The sequence below is a fragment of the Gossypium arboreum genome, chromosome 9 (assembly GCF_025698485.1).
Source record: "Gossypium arboreum isolate Shixiya-1 chromosome 9, ASM2569848v2, whole genome shotgun sequence".
NCBI lineage: Eukaryota > Viridiplantae > Streptophyta > Magnoliopsida > Malvales > Malvaceae > Gossypium > Gossypium arboreum.
In genome coordinates this window covers 64,460,763-64,475,319 of record NC_069078.1, presented here as the reverse complement: position 1 = coordinate 64,475,319, position 14,557 = coordinate 64,460,763, and the positions used below count along the sequence as shown (strand labels likewise).

The 14,557-nt window shown below is 33.2% G+C and overlaps 1 non-coding gene across 1 annotated transcript; it reads left to right on the top strand.

Annotated features, from left to right (window-relative positions):
• Nucleotides 1-7,942: 7,942 nt before the first annotated feature.
• Nucleotides 7,943-8,049, top strand: LOC128281077 (small nucleolar RNA R71). Its single transcript, XR_008271292.1, has one exon. It is a non-coding gene; the product is annotated as a small nucleolar RNA R71 (small nucleolar RNA).
• The last annotated feature ends 6,508 nt before the right edge of the window (nucleotides 8,050-14,557 follow it).

Here is a 14,557-nt window from a genome sequence, read left to right as displayed (position 1 = left end):
AATGAGATGATACACAAATCAAAAGGTCTTTAAAAGGTTATAATGGGGCTTAGGTTAAGGGTGTGGAGAAAGGCTGAAAAAGATGGTTAGAATCGAGATCGAATCGATAAATTACCAAACTAGAAAAATAAACAAATGTTGAATTAAAAACAACTACATCAATCGAAAATATTCAAGAATAACACGAGCTTCTTCTTAAAATATGAATTTTACTGTTCAAGCTCAATTAACATAGAACTAGTAATACTCAAAATATATATATGTATATATATATTTTTTTTGATTTTTTTTCATGCAAATAATAAGAAATAATTCAGCAACTTAAACAAAAGGCTTAATTAGGCAATTAACCAAATCAAATCTCGATAAAAATGGAGTTAATAAAACGGGAAAAATTCTCAATGAACAAAAAATGAGTTATGGGTTAACATTAATGGGTAAATCAAGAAATGGTGTGTTAAGCTTAAAGGAGTTCACTAAAGGTTAACTATGTAGGTAGGCTTTTTATGGGATAAGTGGGTTAAAACCTAAGTGCCTCCATCATTTCAGTATATCAAATCAAAGGTGTGGTTTCGACATACATAATTGAAGCAATTTCTAGAATAACAAATCAATATTGACACACTCATAACCAATAATAAAAAATGAGCAAGAAAAATATATGCTCTAAAGGCTCAAAATCTCACAAAAAATTATAGTTTTTAATGTCAATCTTGCAAATCTTAAACTTCAAGGTAATACCTCAATTTAGGGAAACAACCTAAAAAAAAATTAATTCTGAAAATAAACTTATCATGCTTGATTCTCTAATGTCTTAAAGTTTAATAACCAATGCAAAAATATCTATGAATTTAATCTAAAACCTATCAATGAAAATCACAAATCGATAAGAATTCATTCTAATAGTAGTATGAGAAAATTACTTAAACAGAAGACAGGAATTTTCTAATAATCATATAAATAACCTCCCCACACTTAAGATGTACATTATCGTCAATGTACAAACACAAATAATCACAATATAAACAGAATATCATAAGAGAGGGGGAAAATTAAAACTGCCGTAAATATTGGATGAAATCCCCAGAATAGTGAAAAGCGGAATTGTAGATAAAGCTAGATGTAGTGCATGATTCCGAGCAAACTACTAAGAAAATAAACACAAGTAGTGAAGAAGATTAAGGGATTATACTCGATTAGAAAAATGCATAATATTAAATATAGTTCAAAAGATAAAAAAAGAAATAAGTCTAAGAAAATAAAAATAAACATAAAAATAAAAAAATAAAAAGAAAGTAAAACAAATGGACTTAATGGTCCTCATCATCAAACACGTCGGTGTCGTGAGTCGTCGGCGCTGAAAAGAAGATATGGAGATGCTGACATATTTGCTGCAATGTAGCGTCAAGACTGTCGGACCTCTTAACACAGTACTACTCGAAACGAGCAAACCGCTTGGCGAGGTCCGCTAAAGTAGCAGCAGAAGGAATAGGGCGGTGACTCGAAGGTGGAGGCTAGGGTGGGTCCTCGTGATAAAGAGGAACATCATCAGTGAAGTCTTTGTGTTCATTCAGAGCGTTAGAATGAAACAATCGATACTGAAGGGGATCCACTCCACGACGCTGCTCGATCATCCTTATATGAATCATTCTCAAGATTCCCTGTGGGGATATCTGGCCGATGAGAATAAGTGTAAAGGACTACTCCGGTGTGTCGATGAGGCCGAAGTAACGAGCAAGGCGAGTCACATACGGGCCTAAACAGAATGGGCCCTTCCTACGGCGGTCAGTCTGATGGCGAAAGGCTAAGACAATGAAGTATGCCAAATCAAAGATATAGTCGTTGGCCATGCTCTATAGAAAATAAGCATCATAAGTGCTAACGGCTCTAGTTCTCTCTCTCCTACGTGTTGGAACGACGAAAATATGCAAGTGTACACAATCACAATAAGTAATAAAGTGACAAGTAAATGTCGAGTTATCGTACCCACAGGGACTGTGAAAAGAATTATTTATGAATGCTATTTAAAACACTTTGAAGAAGGTGATTAAAAACTAAGATTTTAAACTAAGTAGACTAAATAAATAAATCTCAAATGCACGATTTCTTTAAATACGATTTTAATCAAGATGACATAATTGTGTTAGATTAATTATATTTCTTAACTTAAAATTATTAAACTCATGTTTATATTGTTACGAATAACTTCACGGAAACTCGGTAATTTGTTAACTTATGAACATACTCATCTACCAAAATTCATTCATCTCTTGACTATATCCCTATGTCAATTCACCCGATTAAACAAATCTTAATAGGCAAATATGTTATTGCACAGACATACTTATTAAATCGAAATAATCTTTTATACATATCCTTATGTCAATTCAAACGATTAATTAAATATAATAAGCACATAAAAGACTATGTGAGGTAACAAGGTATCCCTACCTTGAAACAATTTAATCACAACAATCTTGCAAGTTATGCAAGGCAAATGTATCGTCAAATACCATTGCTAATTTAACCTCAGCTACCTTAGATGATTAAACTTGCACTGATTAAGTACTGTGTCCGTTAATTACAATTTCAATCCGTTATAAATAATTAATTTATTAGCTGTCTCACAATTGTAATGCAAGAAAAACTTAGTCATGATTTAACTTAATCAAGCATCTTACCGAGGCCTATAACAACATTAACACAATTTTAACAATTTTAGCAAACGAAATGCAATCAGCCTAACACGAGTTAAATTCAAGATAGACTGATCAAATTAATCATTCCAACAACATAAATATTTATATGTATGTGCATCATAACAATAATAAGAATTAAAGAGATAGGGAACAAGAATCAAATCCGGTGTTTTTCCGTGGCTTGACTAGGTTACTCTGTACTTCCTTCTCCGTTGTCCTCATCAACCAAGGCTGCTATGAACACCCAATTGTTCCTCCAAATGGTTGATGAACGCCCCTTTTCCAAGAGGAGAAATCGGCAAGAGAGCAAGGGAATTTGGAATGGAAAAGAAGAGAGAAAGCAAAGAGGAGAGAAAAGATATGAATGCTTGAGATGTGTTTCAAATGACCAGCCTAAGTGGGTTTTTATAGCTAAAGAGGGCTGCTAAAAATAGCTAAAATTATCAGCCAAAGAGCCCTCTCTTAGCCAGCCACACATGTGGCAAGGTTGATAGTTTCAACTTTGCTAATTTAGGCTTGGGACAAATCTATAAAGCCACCAATTGTGGAAGGGTTTGTTTGCAACTTGAACAAGTCTTCAAGGGCCTCTTTGCAAGCTAAATAATCAGCCAATAAGCTGATTTGAGTCAGCATATTGACGGTTTTGGGCTGTCCACTTCTTGGTCAGTTCGGTTTACTTGGTTCGACTCAACTAGACCATTTTTTTATAATTAATTAATAATAATTTATTTAATCCAAATTAAATTGGATATAAATTAAAATTAATTATATCATGAATTAATACACATAATTGGGCCGACTTAGGCTGAAAATTAATTCACCTTGATACTTCAAATTGCTTCTCAGTTTTGAACTCCTAGCAGTGCTTGCCAAGTCAATTTTCACCCTTTGTGCAAATCTGTCGAAAATAATCAAAATTTATTATAAAATTAATTAAAATTCATTATGTTAATAATTTAAGTAAAAAATAATTATTTTATAATATTTATATATTTTTCGATAAGAATTTTATCAAAACTGTATGAATTTAAGTTAAAAAATGAATGAAAAAGTGTGTATAGTTTTGTGTTTCTACCTGTCAAAATGTGAGCTAAATGTGCATAAAGGTACCATCAAGATGGAAAGGGAGAAGTCGCCTTTGAGCAACTCGCATAATAAAGTGTCTGGCTCGTTGTAAGCTCTGTCCAACAACTTAATGTTGTGTAATAGATGTGCTGATGTAGACGGAGGAAGTTCTCGACACTGATAAACTCCTCAGTGTAGAGTCCCATAGCAGCATCGAATTCCGGGACACTCATCTGGCACACCAAACCACCAAGTCAGAAAGTGATGGTGCCTGGCTCGTCATGAGCCGTCATAACTTACTGTAGAATAAACGTGGAACAAAATTCCAAGGTAAGCTCCATGTAGGTGGACTCGATGATGGAGAATAATTTGTCCCATGAAGCTGTGGTAATAAAGGCCTGAACATCATCAGCTAGTTGGACTTGCTCCAACGCGGCCCAATCAATATATCGGCCTAGACCTAGTAGGCACTATCGAAGTAACTGAAATGAATCCTCTTAGAGGGCCACAAAAAATCGAAGATAAGGGTGACGAGCCTCGACAGAGACGCTCGAGGAGGAACTCGCTCTAGGTGTCTTCCGTTTTTTTGAACCGGGAATGACGACCTTAGACTTACTGCGTGTGTTTGTCATGGTGTAACTGAAAAGGTAAAAGACTTCCATTAATAAATAAATCAATACCAAATAGGCAAATAAAGGTCGAGAAAGTAAAGTCCAAGTAGTCCTAAATAGTAAATTACTTCTAAATAGTACGTACGAATACCCAAGCATGCAAAAACCATATTATAAAACTACCATGAAGCAACGTGATGAAACAATAAACAAATCATGTTATGCTTAAAATAAGAATAATAGCAACAATATTTAAGAAAAATAAAAAGTAACTTAAATAGACTAAGCATATTAAAAAGAAAATCAATAACCAATACTATAACACAAATAGGAGCAATAAAGAAAACAGAAGCAAATTATAGAAATAAACATTCCAAATGGATTAAATATGTAACACAAAAAGAGTAGAATAGTAAAATAAAAGAAACTAAGAAAGAAATTAAAGAAAATAATAATTAAAAAACAAATAAATAAAAAAAATAACAAAAAAAAGATAATAATAAGAGTAGTAAGGTGAAACAAAACAAAACAAAATAAAAATAATAAACTTAAAATGGGAAAAAAGGGGGACCGACAGTGTGAAGGGCGGTGGCCGGAGGGAAGGTTGTGCACGATGGCTGGGAAGGTGGTCGTGGGAGAGTGCGTAGGTGTGTGAACGGTGGATGTGTGTTGTGCAACGAGTAAGAGGTCATGGGGGAGGAGGGAAAAGAAAAGGGAAATGAGAGGAGAGTGAGGAAGGGTGATGAAGGGTGATGAAGGGAAGTGGGGAGAGAGCAACGTGGCTGGTGAGTCGGTTATGGGACTTGCGCATAATGAGGGTGAGGGAGAGGAAAGCAGTTTTGGCGTTGTGGTTGGGGGTGGCTCGAAGGGGTAAAGAAGGAAGGAGAGGGCGTAGGTAATGGGGTAGCGACGGTGGCTTGATTTGCAGGGAAGATGGGCGATCGGTGATGGGAATAGTAAGCGGCAGCTAGGGTAAAATGTTGAAAATTTTGAGAAGATGAAAGTGAAAAGGGTTTAGGGGGTAAAAAAGGGGGACACGATCGTGTGAGGCCCGTGTTGGGCCACACGACCGTGTCACACACCTATGTGGCTCTCTATAGCCCATGTGCATTTAAAATTTTTACTTCAGTCTTCACACGGCCTCTGACACGCCTGTGTGTCCAAGCCGTGTGGTATACATAGTGGTGTCGCCTGGCTGTGTACAACCTCCTTTGCTTCACCAGTACTCGTGAGGCTTGGTCGTGTCTTGCAAATGGTTGTGTGCCTTGCCCGTGTAACTCTTTGACTTGTTTAGAAATTGAAAAAAAAATTGCTCCAGGTTTCACACGGTCGTGTCTTTTTTTATTTTTGAAAAATTAAGTCTCAGTATCCATACTGCCAAGGACACGCCCGTGTGTCCAGACCGTGTAGGTCACACGACTGTGTCACCAGGCCATGTGGGTTAAAAACACATTTTTTTTATTTTATATATTTTGAAAATTAATTAATTTAAAAAATATGAAATAAAATTAATAAAATTAACAGATTTAACACTCGGTTTGCCTCCCGAGAAGTACTTATTTAAAGTCTAGGCTCGACTTAACTTGAATTTGCACGGTCATGGTTGTTTGCGAAGTCGAAACTCCTCTCTCACTGTCAGTTCTATTATTAAAATAAGTTTTGAGTCGGGTAATATTTACCTTAAAAGTGCCAAATTCAGAATGAATTACCTTGACTGTACCATATGAGAAGACAGTCAATACCGTAAAAGAAGTTGCTCCGTTCGTATTAAGCTTTGAAGTGGCAATTCGAGGGTCCGTTTTATCTAACAGTATCTAGTCCCCAACCTTAAATTGATTTATTCAATCCTTATGCTCGTCATGGCATTTCTTTGGTTCTGTATCGTGTATTCTCGGTTTCTCCTCGACATGTATTCGCCATTCATTTAGTTCATCGATCTGTAACATTCGTTCTTCATGAGTCGTCCTGTTTTTGTCACATAGACTGGAACGAGGCTCTATCACGTTTTTCGAGGGGTTTCTTGCAAAAAAGTTTGAGCCACAATGTTATTTATATTAACAAAACTCGTATAATCATCTCGATCACTAGATGTTTTAGCAGAATCACGAGCTTGAAGTTTAATCGTATCATCACCTACACAAAGTATCAATTCACCTTTACCAACATCAATAATAGTGCTGGCAGTTGCTAAAAAGGGACGACATAGAATCAAAGGTACGTCACTATCCTCATCCATGTGTAAAACAACAAAATCAACTGAGAATATGAATTTATCAATTTTAATAAGGATAACTTCAATAATAACCCTAAGAAATCTAATGGTTCTATTTGCTAATTGAATACTCATCCTAGTTTGTCTGGGTTTCCCTAGACCTAGTTGCTTAAACATTTTATAGAGCATGACATTAATACTCGCCCTAAAATCAGCCAAAGTATTATTAACATTTAAACTACCAATTAAACAAGGAATAGTAAAACTCCTTGCATCTTTCAACTTATTGGGTAGTTTATTTTGTAGTATGGCTGAGCACACTGCATTTAGCTCTATGTACGAGAATCATCTAACTTCCGTTTGTTTGCCAAAAGCTCATTTAAAAATTTAACTGAATTGGGCATCTACGAAAGAGCTTCAATAAATGGTAAGTTGATATGTAACTTTTTTAAAATTTAAGAAATTTACCAAATTATTCGTTTGTGTGGTCTTTATTTGTCGCGTTAGGCTATGGCACATGAGGTTTATATTCCTTACTGATCAGTTTTTGCGCTTATTTTGGCTTACCTTAACCTTACCTTTACTTACCACACTTTCTTGCCTCGGTTCTGGTTCAGATTCAACTAACCCTTCTTCACCTCGAATAGTAATTGCATGAAGCTGCTCTTGTGGGTTAGTTTCTGTATTACTAGGCAAGCTACCTTGTGGTCTTTCTGAAATCAACTTAGCAAGCTGTCCTATTTGGTTTTCGAGCTCTTAAATAGAAGCTTGTTGATTTTTAAGTGTTGTTTCAGTGTTTTGAAAACGGGTTTTTAACACCGAAATAAACTTCGTCAACATCTCCTCATGGTTCAACTTCTTCTCTTGCTGGTAAGGTTCTTGAAAGCCTGGAGGGGGTTGTGGTATCTGGTTTCCTTGACCACCCCAATAGAAATTGGGATGGTTCCTCCAACCTGCACTATAAGTATTATTGTAAGGATTATTCTGAGACCTAGAATTATTACATATATAGTTGACTTGTTCGTTCTCTGTGCTAGGACCGTGAGGTAAATATTCTAAATTGTTTATTCCTCCTCCATTCGTATCACACTGCATCACCGGATGTACATGCGTAGAAACACATAAACCATTAATTTTCTTATTTAATTGTTCTACATGATTTGATAACATGGTGATAATTAGGTTTTATCCTCATGATTTGTCATTGATAATTATTCAGTGACATCTCTTTTATAAACTCGTAATCCGCTTTAGGTGTTTTATTGTTCAGAGTACCACCGGCTGCTGCATCAATCAAATGTCTAGTTGAGGGGTTCAAATCGTTGTAAAAAGTTTGAACCTATAGCCATAGGGGTAACCCATGGTGAGGGAATCTTCTCAATAAGTCTTTATACCTCTCTCATGCATCATATAGGGTCTCTAAGTCCATCTATACAAAGGAAGAGATATCATTCCTCAACTTAGTTGTCTTAGCATGTGGGAAGTACTTCAGCAAAAATTTCTCGGTCATTTGATCCCATGTAGTGATAGAACCTCGAGGTAAGGAGTTCAACCACTGTTTACCTTTATTCCTCAATGATAAGGGAAACAACCGTAGGCGAATGACATCGTAAAAAAATGCCATTAATCTTGAAAGTGTTGTAGAACTCCACAAAATTAGCCAAATGAGTATTTGAATTTTCGTCCTGCAAACCATCGAACTGGACAAACTGTTGAATCATCTGAATAGTGTTCGGCTTCGGTTCGAAATTATTTGCAGCAATGGTGGGTCTCACGATACTCGATTCAACTCCAGTTAGAGTGGGCTTGGCATAAGTACATAATACGAGGGGCAAGATTTGGATTTACAGGATTTATGGCAACCACAGGAGGTAGCGGATTATTCTGATTATCAGTCATCTCCTCAGTAATGATAATAACTTCCTCTTGCTCTTCCACTATATTCTGTAGATTCTGTCTTGCTTCTCTACGATTTCTGCAAGCTGTACTTTCAATTTCACTATTTAATACCAAAGGTCCCAATGGGTTTCTTCTAGTCATAAACTAAAAGAACCTGCCAAAAGCAAACAAAAGAAAAATTAGAAAACAAAAAATAAACTAAAAACAAAAATAAAATGCAATAAAAATAAAAATGGTTAAATTAATAAAAATCGAGTGTTCCTAATATTTTAGTCCCCGGCAACGGCGCCAAAAACTTGATGGTCACTAAACTAACTAAAATTATGACAAAGGCAAATACACTTATCGAATAATAGTATAGTTATAGTGAGTCGGAAATATCGTATCCATAAGGACTAAAAGTACTAGTACTTATTATTTTTCTATTATCTAGCCGATAAATTGAAAGAATTGTTTTTAATCTAAAATTAACTAAACTAATTACTAAGAACGCAATAGAGAATGAATTAGGAAAAATAATCGAATAAAACCAATGAGATAGGCGATACACAAGAAAGAATCCACCTAGACTTCACTTATTATTCTGAATATGAATTAAACGATTTATTCACTTACGCCTTCATTCGTAGAAATCCCTAAATTATGTTAATATCTCTTTCGAGTGTAAAAACAATTGACTCTAAGTTGATTAATTGAAATCTCTTTTTAATTAAAACACCTATTGTCGCATTAACTCGATCTATGGATTCCCCTATTAGATCTGACTCTAATCTGGTAGTTTTGTGTCATCCTATTTTTAGGATTGCATGCAACTCCACTCAATTATGCTAGATTTACTCTTAAACAGGGATTTTTGCTCTACTAAAATAAGCACATTAAGCATGAATTAATATCCTGAAAATATTAAAACACGAAATAAGCATACATAATTGAGAACAAGAATCAAATATCTATCATGTAATTTAGAAATCAAATAATAAGATTCATATTGGTTTCATCTTCCCTAGGTATCTAGGGAATTTAGTTCATAATCTGGAATAACATCATCTCAAAGTTAGGAAAACAACAAGACATAAAGAAACCCAATAAAACTTCTAAAGAAATTGAATGGAGATCTTTAATCTTGAAGGAAATCCACTTTTGAAATGAATCTAGTGGCGTTCTTCGAGTCTTTTCTTCGTTCTTCTCTGCGGGGCCCTATTAGGTCCTCTTCTAGTGTGTATTTATAGATTTTAGAATGCTCAGAAAGCCTAAAAATTGGGTTTCTCCGCATGTTTAGGAAACAAAGAGTGATATCGACACGGGCTGGCACATGGGCGTGTGGCCACCCCGTGTGGTTAACACGGATGTGTGCTCAGCCAGTGTGGAAAATGCTCAAGCCGTGTGGATCCTGAAAACAACTCTTTTTGTCCGATTTTGGCCAATTTTTTGCTTCTTTCACTTCTCTATGCTCACCTAAGTATAGAACATGAATTTTAAAGGATTAGGAGCATCAAATTCACTAATTTACATAATAAATCATCCAAAAACAAGTCAACAATAGGATTAAAAACATGTTACTTGTATAGTTTGTCAGTGATGTTGACTTAAAAGTATATTGATGATTGGTTTGAATTGGTATATTTGGCATAATTATGCATATATGTTGTTGGACCAATAGGTGATTGTGGATGTTGATTGACATGTTATAAGATGTTATTTGAGGTGCCTAAAGGCATATTGGTTTTATGTTGTGATAACACATGTTTAGGACATGATTCTAGCTTGATTTAAATGTCTTGTTATGGCTTGGTGATGTGCAAATTAATGTGTATAGATTGATGTCAATTTGGGCGAGAAATGTGGCATGAAAAATGAACTACTTTCGTCCACACGGGTAGAGACACGGGCTTGTGTCTCAGCCGTGTGTGACACACAGCCAAATGATGCGGTCGTGTGTCCCCTACATCATTTAAATTGCAAAACAGAATGCTCACACAGCCTAGCACACGGGCGTGTGGCTTGGCCGTGTGACCCAAGTCAATGAGCTCATAAGTTTGGACACGGGTTAGGAAACGACTGTGTGTCTCTATTTCAAATGTCCACACAGACGTGTCTCTTAACCGTGTGAGACACATGGTCTGGCCACACGGGCGTGTGTCCTCTGCACCTTCGAAAAATTTTAATGTTTTTCGAAAAAATTCTTTGAGTACCCGGTTTAGTCCCGATTTATTTCTAATATGTATTTTGGGCCTCGAGGGCTCACATAAGGGACAATATGATTGATTTTGATTTGTTTCTGATATGAATGCTAGTTGATATGAAATGTTTGTTATTTGATCTATAAATTCCGGTAGTGCTCCGTAACCGTGTTCCGGCGACGGATATGAGTTAGGGGTGTTACAATAATGCTCCAAATAATTATGTGTCCTAGAAGTGAAAATATGTTAAAAATAAGTCTTGGGCATACTAGAAGCATGACAAACTAATCAGTTCCATAAAAAGAACAATTTCTTGAAAGAAAGGAATAAGAAATGAATATGGTCACACAATACTCAAAGATTAAAAAATATATATTTATCTTATTTGACAATAAGTGATGCCCATGTTAATACAATATCAGGTAGTTCAAAACTTATTGAAGGCTCTAGAAGAGCTATTATATTACTACCTAAAGGGACAAAAATTGTCATTGATGATACAAAACTCTTGTAAAAGGGTTATAAAAGTATTCTGAATTGATCTCATGCCTTTTTATGGCTAAATAAAATATCAAGTTCTTTGTTCCACTAATTTTGCTTCATTCCCCGAAGTGAATGTAGTAATATATAATAATTATGAAAATGGAACTTATTGTCATTATTGACAAATAGATAATAAGATGGATGATTTGAAATGTTGCTAAATGTTCCTTTTAGTATAGAATGATTAATGATTTATACTAATTAATCATTCCTTAAAGCGGATGATATGTATAATCTTATTGGAAAGGAATATGATATATGTTTATATTATTGCCCAAATTATTTTTGCACATTCCTTAAAATGAATTTCTACAATAACTATAATAAATTTTATAATCACTTTTTATCATTAAATTCAATTTGGACTTTTGAAGATTTTGACATATTTCCTAAAACGAATATTATGCGTATAATTGTTTGCAAATTATATTTCTTTTGTTGAGTTGATGACGTTATGGATTTCACATTAATTTAGACATTTTCAGAAGCAAATGTTACAATAGTAATTATATGTAGATACAAAGTAAAAGGAATGTAAATAAAATTACACAATTTATATTGATATTGTTAGTACAATTGAAATGCATGTCAAAGTAAACCAGAAGTTTATCGATACAAATATTTTATTACTTGGTGTGGCTAATTAAAAGATCCTCGATCATATATACTGCAAAAATTAATTGAGAATTCATATGAACATTCATTAAAGAACTAGAAGATTATTTAATTTAAAGAATTCTCATTTGTTACTTGTTCTCAATTAAAATTGATTATTAGAAATTAATTAGCTAAAATTGAGATTTAATATCTTGCATTTCTGAAATTAATATGAGTTCATTCATCCACAATATGGATGATTTTGATAGATGCATCTTAAAGAATCATCACATATGTGTTATCAACTCGCGACTTGTCGTTTGCAAGGTTACTTGTTTAAATAATTAATTTTAGGTTATGCAATCAAGACAATTCTTGCTAATGCTAATGAGTTAACGATGCAGCTTGTAATAAGAGATTGTGCAATATTTTTCCTTCATTTAGTTTTTATCCCACAGGGTTATTCCTAATAAAGTTTAACAAAGCACATTTTCATTGTGGACATCTAATGGGGAGTGTTGTAAGATGGATGTCCATATAACTCTTATAACCCCCAATAATTCATTTCGTTGTAACTCTTGTAACCCCTAAAAATTTATATGGTGCCTTAATTATCTTTATTAGATGTTTGTAACTTATGGTGTTTGAGGTCCTATAATTAGAGGACATGTATAAACTTTTTTATATCAAAATAAAAGTTGAATCATCCTTTCATTTTTCTATTCTTCTCTCTTGTTCATATTATAATTCTCTTTGTTTTATAATAAATTATTATTTTTAAACTTGTTAAATAAAATTTAACCCATTAAATATAAATATGCTCCATGTCATATCCGATTTAAAATTTAACTCTCAAATTAATAACTAAGCTGATAAAAGGACTTGATTGATACTTCCAAGTGATACATTCGGTGCCACCTAGGAACATGTTTGTTGCAATTTTGAAGGTATATATATACTATAAATGTAAATGTAAACAGGGTTTCCGCAACCAGTTAATTCACATTGTCTGATTATTTGAAATTGCTTTTGTCTTTTTGTTTAGTACAAGAAATAAATCAAATCACTCAAATACAATTTCATATAAGATTTATTAATGTTAAATTGCTGGTTTCTATGTTGGAGACTTGAATCATTATGTCGGTTATGCAGACAATGGATTCTGATTTTTGTCTGCAAACTCTACCTTGTAACATTTCAACCTTAAGTTATGTTGTTTTTGTGTGTGTCCTTTTAATGTTAATTGGGACAGGGGAAGACAAGTTTTGGAATAATATGAAGTTGTTCTTCATTATATAAAATGCATTTAATTAGGAATAAGCCAGGATTGTGTACGTACCATTCTATCATTGACTTTCGTATGATTAGATCATACTTTAAATGAAGATAATTTTAAGACCAAAAGAATTTGACGTGAGTGTTTTACGTGTTAGAAAGCAATATATTAATTTTAGATAAATATACATTTTTATTTAATATTTTTATTCAATTAAGCACTTAAATTTAATTTTAAAATTCACTTCAGTACTTAAAATTTATTTTGGTCCAAATTAGTATTTATGGTAAATGACTTATTTAAAATAAATTTGAAACTTTGAACCAAAAAGCAAAGTTTAAGTATGTAATTGGACAAAAAAAAAAATCTTTAGGTTTACTCAACACATTACTGAATATGTTACAGTGCATTGTTTGGTTAATTTAGTTAGAATGTAAGTTTTTGTTGTTCGATGGGCAGAATTTAAGATTATCTAAAAACACATTTTGTTAAATTATTTTCATAAAATTTACTTTTTGGTTGATTATTACACAAAGGTTGAAGCTTATAGTATTTTATTTTACGTTTTCTCTAGTAAATTATTTCATATATCCTTTCTCAAATATATAAATTGAAACCGGGAAGAGAGAAAAGCAGCTAGAATTCTCTTTTAATCAATATGATGGAGAAAAGAAATAAATAGATTGTTTTTTTATTAAACATGTTATTTATTATGGTTTAAGGATAAATTTAATCAAAATGATAATAAAAAAAAGAGAGTAAATTGTTATAAAAGAAATATCCAAACAAAATGTAATAGACTAAATGTTAATTTTCCTCAACTTATAATAAATGAATAAATAATTGAAATGTAAATTAAAAATATATCAAAGAATAGAAGAATGTCATAGACCATAAAATAGACATGAATGATACCGTAACTATAATAAAAGATTTTGAAGAAATTGATTCATTAATTTTATTGTAACCGTTTTATTTAAGTAAAATGAATTCAAATTATTACTTTTACCTTCAAAGTTATTTCTTTTCCTTCACTGTATCTTATAATTTGTTTAGTTCGATTAGGTCAATTTGAGGTTTTAAATTTTCTTAAATCATTTGAAGTTCAAGATTATTTTGAATTCAGTATTGGATTATTTAAGTTTGCTAGTTGGATATTTCGTGTTGGGTTATCATTAGTTCAAGGAAATTTGAGTTATTAGTTCAAGTCATTTTAGATTTAGGTTAGGGATGGAGCAAGGTGGGGGCAGATGTTGCCAAATCTTTCATTACTCCACAATTGACACACTTTGTTTTACCACCCACTCTATTCTACTATAAAAATATGATTTTGAAAATCACTACCATCTCTATAGATGTTAGATGCATCCACCCTCCTCACTTTATCCTACTCCTCTTTAATTTAATTTTTATTAATTATTTCTAATATTATCAACTTTTTAAAGTCATGTAAATATTTAATATAATTCTTCAAA